This window comes from Furipterus horrens, unplaced genomic scaffold (assembly GCF_987537825.1).
Source record: "Furipterus horrens unplaced genomic scaffold, mFurHor1.1.pri manual_scaffold_4, whole genome shotgun sequence".
In the NCBI taxonomy this organism is placed as follows: domain Eukaryota; kingdom Metazoa; phylum Chordata; class Mammalia; order Chiroptera; family Furipteridae; genus Furipterus; species Furipterus horrens.
Window position 1 is genome coordinate 49,678,963 of NW_028327174.1, and position 8,973 is coordinate 49,687,935.

General features: G+C 41.5%; 1 pseudogene; it reads left to right on the top strand.

Annotated features, from left to right (window-relative positions):
- The first annotated feature begins 3,301 nt into the window (after nucleotides 1–3,301).
- On the top strand, nucleotides 3,302–3,896 carry LOC150011691 (vesicle-trafficking protein SEC22b pseudogene; annotated as a pseudogene).
- Nucleotides 3,897–8,973: the final 5,077 nt, after the last annotated feature.

Here is an 8,973-nt window from a genome sequence, read left to right on the forward strand (position 1 = left end):
CCTGTCCCTTAGAAAGCAAATTGAAAGAGCAAGGGGCTATGTCCCTGTAAGGATGAGGTGATCCCTGATCTTTTCCTGACAATACTATTCCCTTTCTCATTTCATCGAAACACTTCTCAAAACAGCATCTACCTATAACCCTTTTGTTTGTGAAAGGACTTCAGTTTTTTAAAAAGGTTTTAAAATTATTTCAGGTGACTCTACCAGTTCCCCTTCTGCATGACTTAAACCCTCATGGCCCACTTAGGACTTGGCATCTGGATTCTGCTCCAAGTCACCAGCGAGTCCTGGCCAGCATGGATCAGTTAGTTAGTTGAGCATTGTCCAGCAAAGTGAAAGGTCGCTGGTTCAATTCCCGGTCAGGGCACATGCTTGAGTTGCAGGCCTGGTCTCAGGTTGGGGTGCGTGTGAGAAATAAACTGATTGATGTTTCTCTCTCACATCGATGTTTTTCTCCCTCTCTTTCTCCCTTCCTTCCCCTCTCTCTTAAAATAAATAAAATCTTTTTAAAAAACCTCATTGTCAAAAGTCACCAGCAAGCTCATAGTCACCAAATTCCTGGGTCATTTCTTAGTTCCTTGTCCTCTTTAGCATCTCTGTGGTATTTGATGCCACTGAGCTCTGATTGCCCTCCCAAGCTGCAGATACAACTGCCTACTGGGTATCTCCACCGAAACTGTTTGACCAGCACCTCAAGTGAACATACCTAATACTGTGCTCATTCCCCTTTCTCCTTCCATCTCATCTGCAACAATCTAGACCCCCTCCAACTTCCTGTTTCTGTTAGAGGCTCTGCTCTCAGCATTCTCTTTGATTTTTCTCTCATCTTCCACATCCAATCTCCCTCTACAGTCTTTCTTTCCATTTCTATGGTAACCACCCCAATTAAGCCCTCATTATCTCTCTTTTAGGCTTTTAATTTTTTATTTATTTATTTGTTTATTTATTTTTAGAGAGAGGGGAAAGGAGAAAGAGAGGGAGAGAAACATCACTGTGTGGTTGCCTCTCACTCATGCCCCCAACTGGGGACCTGACGTGCAACCTAGTAATGTGCCCTGACTGGGAATCAAACCAGCGACACTTGGCTCGCAGGCCGACACTCAAGGCACTGAGCCACAACAGCCAGGGCTCTAGGCTGTTAAATTAAAAAAAAAAAAAAAAAAAAAAAGGCCCCCTCAGTGGGAGAGGATTTCTGGGAATAATGGGGTGCTCTGTATCTTGAAAGGGGTGTGGGTTACACAGGTATATGCACTTGTCAGAACTGTATGCTTAAGATCTGTGCATTGCACTGCATGCAGATTATACCTCCACTTTTTAAAAAAGGGAAAAAGTTTAAAAAATAAACACACACAATACTACACTTCTAAGTCTTGCCTAAGCAGGTTCGATCCCCAGTCTGGGTACATACAAGAATCAACCAATGAATGCATAAATAAGCAGAACAACAAACTGGTATTTCCCTGTCCCAAAATCAATTTTTTAAAAGCTGGATAAGGCCATGTGACTACTTTCTGGACAATAAGACATAAAAAGAAGTACTGGAAATATTGTCCTGGGCTTCTAGGATGGATCCTTAAAGGAAGTTAGTTTAGCTAAGAAGCATGTCATGTGCTCCTCCCTCTTCCCCCAATCTCCTTCCCTTTCTTCTTTCTGTTACCTGGAATATAGATGAGACTAATTATGATCTAGCAGCCATATTAGACCATGGCATCACCATAATTTAATGAGTATAGAAGCTATGTGCCAGAATGGCAAAGTGAAAAGATAAGGCCTAAGTCCCTGGTAACTGTAGAGCCACCATTCAAGTCCCGGATTGCCTACCACCAGATACCTTTTAACTGAGGTAGAAATTACTGGTAACTTTTATCTTGTTATAGAAAGAAAGGTATCAAACTCCTCACCCCCAGCTTCTCCCCACTTTAACTCATTCTGAACAGTGCTACATCTGCTCAACTTCAGTCACGTCACCTGCCCACTAGAAGCCTGCCCTGGCTCCACTTTGCCCAATAAATAAAATTCAGACTCTCTGACATGTGAATTAAAAGCTTTCACCATCTGGTCCTAGTTTGCCTTTCCAAATTTGGCTTTTATGCCACTCAGCTGAAAGTCTTTTAAAGACAAGAACCTCATTTTTCTCATCTCCATATTCTCAGTGCCTACTATGGTATCTCACACATAGATGCTTGACAAATGTTTATGAATTGAATCAAAGCTCCTTCCTGCTCATGGACTGTGTGGTCTGACATTAAATGAACCTGCATCAGGTTTTCATCTCTGTGCCCAGTCTCATCCTCTTCCTTCACCTCTCAAGCTCACTCTAGGCCACGCTCCAATATCACTGATTCTTTGAGCTAGAAGTGACTTTGCTTATTTTTGAACTTCAGGCCTACACCCAGATGCATTTATTTCCCCTTGTGTTGTGGTTATGTATGCCCCACTCCTTTCTCCCCATCTCCTCTGAAGAACCAGCTCACTGATGGCAAGGATGAGGGTATGATTATGTCTGAAGTCCCTCACATACTAGTTGAACATACCTTCCATATAACAGAGTCTAGACAAATGTTTTATTTTGAATAAATATGCATATACCATGCAATACTAAAAAATCTTAAAAACAAAGACCTAACCACACTAATATGGAAAACTTCTAAGACAAATGTATACATTCTTATATTTAAAAAAGCAAGAATAGCCCTGGCTGGGTAGCTCAGTTGGCTAGAACATTGTTAACATGCCAGAGTTGTGGGTTCAGTCCCCGGTCAGGGCAATGAATACATAAATAAATGGAACAAATTGATGTTTCTTCCTCTCAGAGCATAAATTTTTTTAAAAACAAGAATAACTCTGACTGGTGTAGCTCAGTGGGTTGGGCATCATCCTGCAAACCAAAAGGTCACTGGTTCTATTCCCAGTCAGAGCACATGCCTAGGTTGCTGGCTAGGTCCACAGTTGGGGGCATGCAAGAGACAACTGACTGATATTTCTTTGCCTCTCTCTCTCCCTCCCTTCCCCTCTCTCTAAAAATAAATAAAACCTTTTTTTTAAAGCAAGAATAATAAATGTGATGATCCCCTTTACATTTTAACCTCTCTCCAAATGTGTGTAGTATATTTAGAAAAGGAACTAGAAGGATGCACACCAAATAGCTGAGGGTGGTTGCCTTTCTTTGGGGATGGAAGAAGAGTAGAGGGGAACAGGTTTAACATGTTGCACAGTGTATTTATATATTGTTTGGATGTTTTACTAGAAAAATTACTTTGGTTACAAATTTTAAAATTAGCCTGGGAAGATGTCACTCACAATGATTGCCCCAGTGGTAGACAGGCTCCCGCTGGCCGCCTCAATACAGGAGGATGAGCAGTCTATTCTGGACCTTCAAAAATGCCAGTCAGGCTAAGCAGCTGTTTCGAAAGTTGAATGAGCTGTCCCCTACCAGATGTACCTTGGAAGCTGGCACCATGACTTTTCACTATATTATTGAGCAAGGGGTCTGTCATTTGGTTTTGTGTGAAGCTACCTTCCCTAAGAAGTTGGCTTTTGCCTACCTAGAAGATTTACACCCTGAGTTTGATGAACAGTGTGGGAAGAAGTTGCCCACTGTGTCTAGGCCCTATTGCTGTGTTGTTTGAGATCTACATTCAGAAAACCAAAAAGTTCTACATTGACAGCCTTGCTTGGAGAAACTTAAGACTCCATCAACACTGAATTCCAATATGTGGTGGCCAATATTGAAGAAGTGTTACAAGCAGTACTCTCAGCATTGAATTCAAATGCTAATAATTTGTCCAGTCTGTCCAAAACATACTGCCAGAATGCAAAGTACTTGAACATGCGGTCCGCTTAGACCAAACTTGCAGCAGTAGCTGTTTTTCATCATGTTAATAGTGTACATGTGACTCTAGTGGCTGTGAAATAGTGAATCTGGTCACTGGCAAGGGAGAATCTAGAACCTGGCAGGTGTATGCTTTCAGGAAGCTGAGCTCACAGAGATGTATGTGTATTAGAATCCAAGGGTAACTTCTGCCTCTAAGGACCATACAAGAAAAGACATATCCTGAAAATGAAAGATTACACCTCATTTAATAAAGCTTAACCCTATGTAGAAAGTCTTTTGGGGCAGAGGCTTTCTCTGGGTGCTAAGCCATGTATGTTAGGGAACAGTAGGATTTTTTTCCTCTCCCAGTTGTTTTACATTTTTAAAGTTGTTTTTCTTTTTTTTAAATTTACTGTAATTTATTTATTTTTAGAGAGAGGGGAAGGGAGAGAAAGAAACATCAATGTATGGTTGCCTCTTGTGCACTCTCAACTGGGGACCTGGCCTGCAACCCAGGCATGTGCCCTGATTGGGAATCGAACTGGCGACCCTTTGTTTTGCAGGCAGCACTCAATTCACTGAGCCACAGCAGCCAGGGTTGTTTTACATTTTTAAAACAGCACTGACAGGGGCATTCTCATTCTCTAATGGAGCCATCAGTGAGACATAACTTAACCAACCTGTGCTAGGAATAGTCTGGAACTCCTTCAGAGAAGGCAGCCCTCTGGAAAGTTTTTTGACTCTATTTTATCAATATTCCTTTTGTTGGTGACATCTGTGATTTTCAGTAATCTGAGCTTTTGATGGTCTGTTAAATAAGACTCCAGTATGTGAAGGTTAATTGCTGTGCTGCAAAGATCTTGCTTGTTGGCCCCTGTAGGAAGTTAACTTTGGTTATTTTCCTTTCATATTTTGCTTATTATATAATTGCTTTAGAGTTATATAAGTTATAGTGATGCCTTGAAATTATAGCACTCCTTGATTAAGGAGCTAAATGTTCTCTATCATTTATTCCTTAAAATACTTATATTAGTTTGGGACATTCTTAATTTTATTTTTCAGCACCTGGTTTATATTAATAGAAGAGTGAATGTAGCATACATATAGTCAGAGGCCCCTGATTTAATGAGAAGGCCCAGCTCCTAACTATAGCGTCATGCTGACCCTTTCTCGCTTTCTCCACTACAGTTTTCCCACTTTTTTTCTCCTGGAACAATTTGCTAACATTTTAAAAATTCTTCTGTGCCCAATAGTTTCATGTCCCACAAGCATCCTCTCAGGATAGTCTTAAATTTCAAAATGAAGAATGTTCAGCAGTGTAGTTAATTTAAAGTTTTTGTAGAGTGACTACTCAACCTACTAAATACATTTATCTGAAAGTCTCAGAGCACCTCATAGCTGCTTCAGTTTATAGATATTCTGAGAATGATCTAAAGCTATATAACTCAATTTATAGTGGCTTCTATTAACAAATAAAAGTACCTATGAATTTTTCCCCTATTTGCTCAGGGATAATGGGGATTTCCTTTTACCTTCTGAGACAGAATTTTTTAAATGGAAGATTAGGCCTTTTAAATATTGTCACAAAGGTCTGCGGTATAACTTATAACTCCTACAAATACTGGAAATATTTCTTTAAATTGTACAGGTAAATGAGTGAACTTCTTACTTCTTAACATCTTCAGAAAGAACTTTAACCAGTAAGTAATTTTATAACTATGGGGTCATCAAAGCTACTGTCCTGATTCCTGATAAGAGAAAAAAAGTTCTATTTCCTTATAACAAGGCAAAGAGAAATGCTTGCTTTATTCCTGATAATTTACAGAACTAGAATAAATTTTTCTTTCCATTTTGGACCTAAATCTGCCAATTGGCATTTTGTGCATGAAATATGAAATTACTTCTTTTATAGAGAATAAGTTAAGTCCTTAAAAGGCTTGTCCCTAAGTAATAATGTTGGTAATACAAGCCTTTGAAAGGCTGAAAAGCTAAGTAGTGGCACCATAGCATTTGGTGCCTCTGTAGGAGTGGGGAGTGGCAGCTTGTTGTAGAGTTACATGCTGTAACCAAGTGGTCAGCAGTGAAATAACTTCTAGAATGGTTTTTAAAAATTTTTAATTAAACATTAAGTGACTGAGCATGATATATGGTCCTGTGCTGCAAAATGTTTCAGTCAACAACAAACTGCATCTACAACGATGGTCCCGAAAATTAATTAATGGAGTTGAAAAATTCCTATAGCCTAGTGATGTCATAGATATCGCAGCTGTCCTAATGTCATAGCCCAGTGCATTACTCATGTTTGTGGTGATGCTGATATAAACAAACTGGCTGCACTCCCAGTCGTATAAGAGAATAGCATGTACAATTATGTACAGTACACAATACTTGATAATGATAATGAATGTTATTGGTATTATGTATTTACTATGCTATACTTTTTATAGTTTAAAATTTATTGATTTGAGAGAGGAAGGAAGAGAAAGAGAAACATCGACTTGTTCCACTTATTTATGCATTCACTGGCTGATTCTTGTATGCGCCCTGACTGGGGATCGAACCTGCAACCTTGGCACATCGTGACGATGCTCTAACCAACTGAGTACTCAGCCATGGCTTTATCATTAGTGTGCTCTACTTATAAAAAAAAAAACTTGCTGTAAAATAGTATACCATGTCACACCAGCAGTGGCCTCATACATCCCCTGTTTACCATGTCTCTTGATATGCATTATTTCCTCTTGTGCTTGATTTGATCTTGTGTTCTGTACAGGAACATGCTGTATAGGCTTGTAGCCTAAGAGCAATAGGCTCTACCATAGCCTACTGAGTGGCACAGGACTGTATATAATACAAGGGAATGTGTGGGAGGTGTTGAATGAGCTGTGCTAACAGAGCTAAAGGAACCAGGCCAGGGGAAATAAAAGTCCCTGTGATTAGAGAGGTCATAGGCAGCTCTGCAGATTTTAAAAGAAAGTGGTATTTTTAAACAAGTAGAAACGGGATAAAGGCAGCGAGCCAGACATTTGGGGAAAAACGAATGGGCCAGTATGGCTAGACTACAGGATTTAGCCACGAGAGCAGAGAGAGGTAGGTAGCTGGAAAGCGAAGTAAGAGCTAATTGTGGAGAGCCTTGAATGTGGGAACCCATTTAATGTTTGTGAGCAAAGGGGAAACAGTGCATACTGTACTGATGTGTATCAGGTGACTGGAACGGTGTCATGAAGGAGGAAGACTAGTGTCCAGTTCTGAGGATTTGTTTGGGAATCTGAAGGGGACAGGGAAGTGGAGGTAAAGTGAAGAGGGTGGTAGTGGGAATGGAAAGGACAGAACCAAGACAACAATATCACCCACAGAGGGCAGCATAGGAAGACCCTTTCTCCTTGGATCAAAATAGGAGGAACCTGAAAGACAGAGAAAGGTGAGACAGCTCGGGCCCAACCCTGACTGAATATACAACTTAATCAGAGAACCACTCCTGGAAAGGCCTCCACCCTCAAAGGTGTCTCTGTCAGCAAGTAGAGGAAATTCTACCACAGCTCCCGGCTTTCCAAAACTCATGGGGTACCCACCATGCCCAGCTTAGTTAAGGACAGTGACATTTAATCATTCATCAAAGATGAGTGCCATTATGTGCCAAACAGTAAGCAGGGCACTGATTTTTAAATGTTTTTAATATATTTATTTTAAACAGGTTGTTAATAAATAAAAAGCCTGTGAGTCAGCATATGCAAATGTGAGTTCAAAATATAATGCCATATTTTCAAGGGCATACATACCCAAGCTGACTAGATGTTTTCTTTTTAGGTATGGCCATGCACTCATCTATCCAAGAATGGAGTGTTATCTCCCTTCCTGCTCTCCCCATGGCTGTTCTAGCTAGGGAGGAATCATGCTTTCAATGCAAGATGTGGCACAGGTGAAAAACAAGATGCCCCATTGCTTATCTATTACCCAATGCCAAGAGAGCACCCCTCTTTCCTATATTCAGAACTTGGAAGTTAGCACACAAATCCCTGTGGTTCAGAGACCCAAGCTAAGCACCCCAACACTTAAAAGGCTTCATACTCAATTTTGTCCTAGGATGGCTCTTACTGTATGGGATGGAGGGATGGAAGTGGGAGGTGGGTGGGAGGAAGGTGCCAGGTAGACAAGTTCATTCTGAAACCTTCCGCCTGGCCTAAACTGACTGCGGACCTCCTCAGAGACAGCTCTCAACACCTGGTTTGGAGGACAGGTGGTGGGAGGAAGAGTGCATAGGTAGAACTTTTCAGTTCCAGGCACAGAGAGCTAGAGTTCTGGCTTGAGTGTCCTCTCTAACCACCACATCCAGTTCAGAAGCCAGGTTTGCTCCTGAAGTCCAGTTCCTGTCTCCTGCAGCCCATGGCCAAAGGGACACACAAGCAAACACTCACCTCTTCAAGCCCTGATGGTGAACAATCCTGATCCAAGTTCCTCATTTCCAGACCTACAACCTTCAGTGGCACTGCCCCCTTTACTGTACGTAAGGCACGATTCTCCTCAGACCTAAGCCTTTTCTCAGAAACTCAGGGTCATCCTTACCCACACCCCAGCAAACAGGCCAGGAGACCCAATAAGAATGAAAACCCTGAAGAGGAAAGAAGGCATCTGGATCCTAACACTCCCCAGTGACCAGCATGATATATCATTCCTCCAATTACCAGGTTAAAGAGTAGACAACTTTGGCCCCTCTACCTCCACAACCTTCAGAATTGGAAAAGGGGCTGTTCTCAGTATGATGACTGCCTGCCCAAAGACACCCCTCTCTGCACCAAGCAGCTGCAGAAGAAAGGATACCCCCTACACAGTCACTACCCCATGTGGTCCACTATGGATAATCCAATGGATTCCAGAGAATCCAGAAATGGATTCCCAGGTTGCTCCTTCAGAACAGCGGGTTGACTCTATTCTTAACACAGGTCTGGAAACAGAAGGTACTAAATACCTGTCAATTTTCTGTTTTGACCAGTCTAGGCGCTTGGACTGGAAGTATCATGTAGTGAATCCCCAGAGCCTTCAGGCCTTACGCCTCTAGTGTCTGAGAAACTCAAACATACGCATACTCATTCTCCCCATTGCTGGGGACAGTTTTGTCCTCCATCCCACCTGGAACCATCCAAGGCCTTCCACTGGCTTTC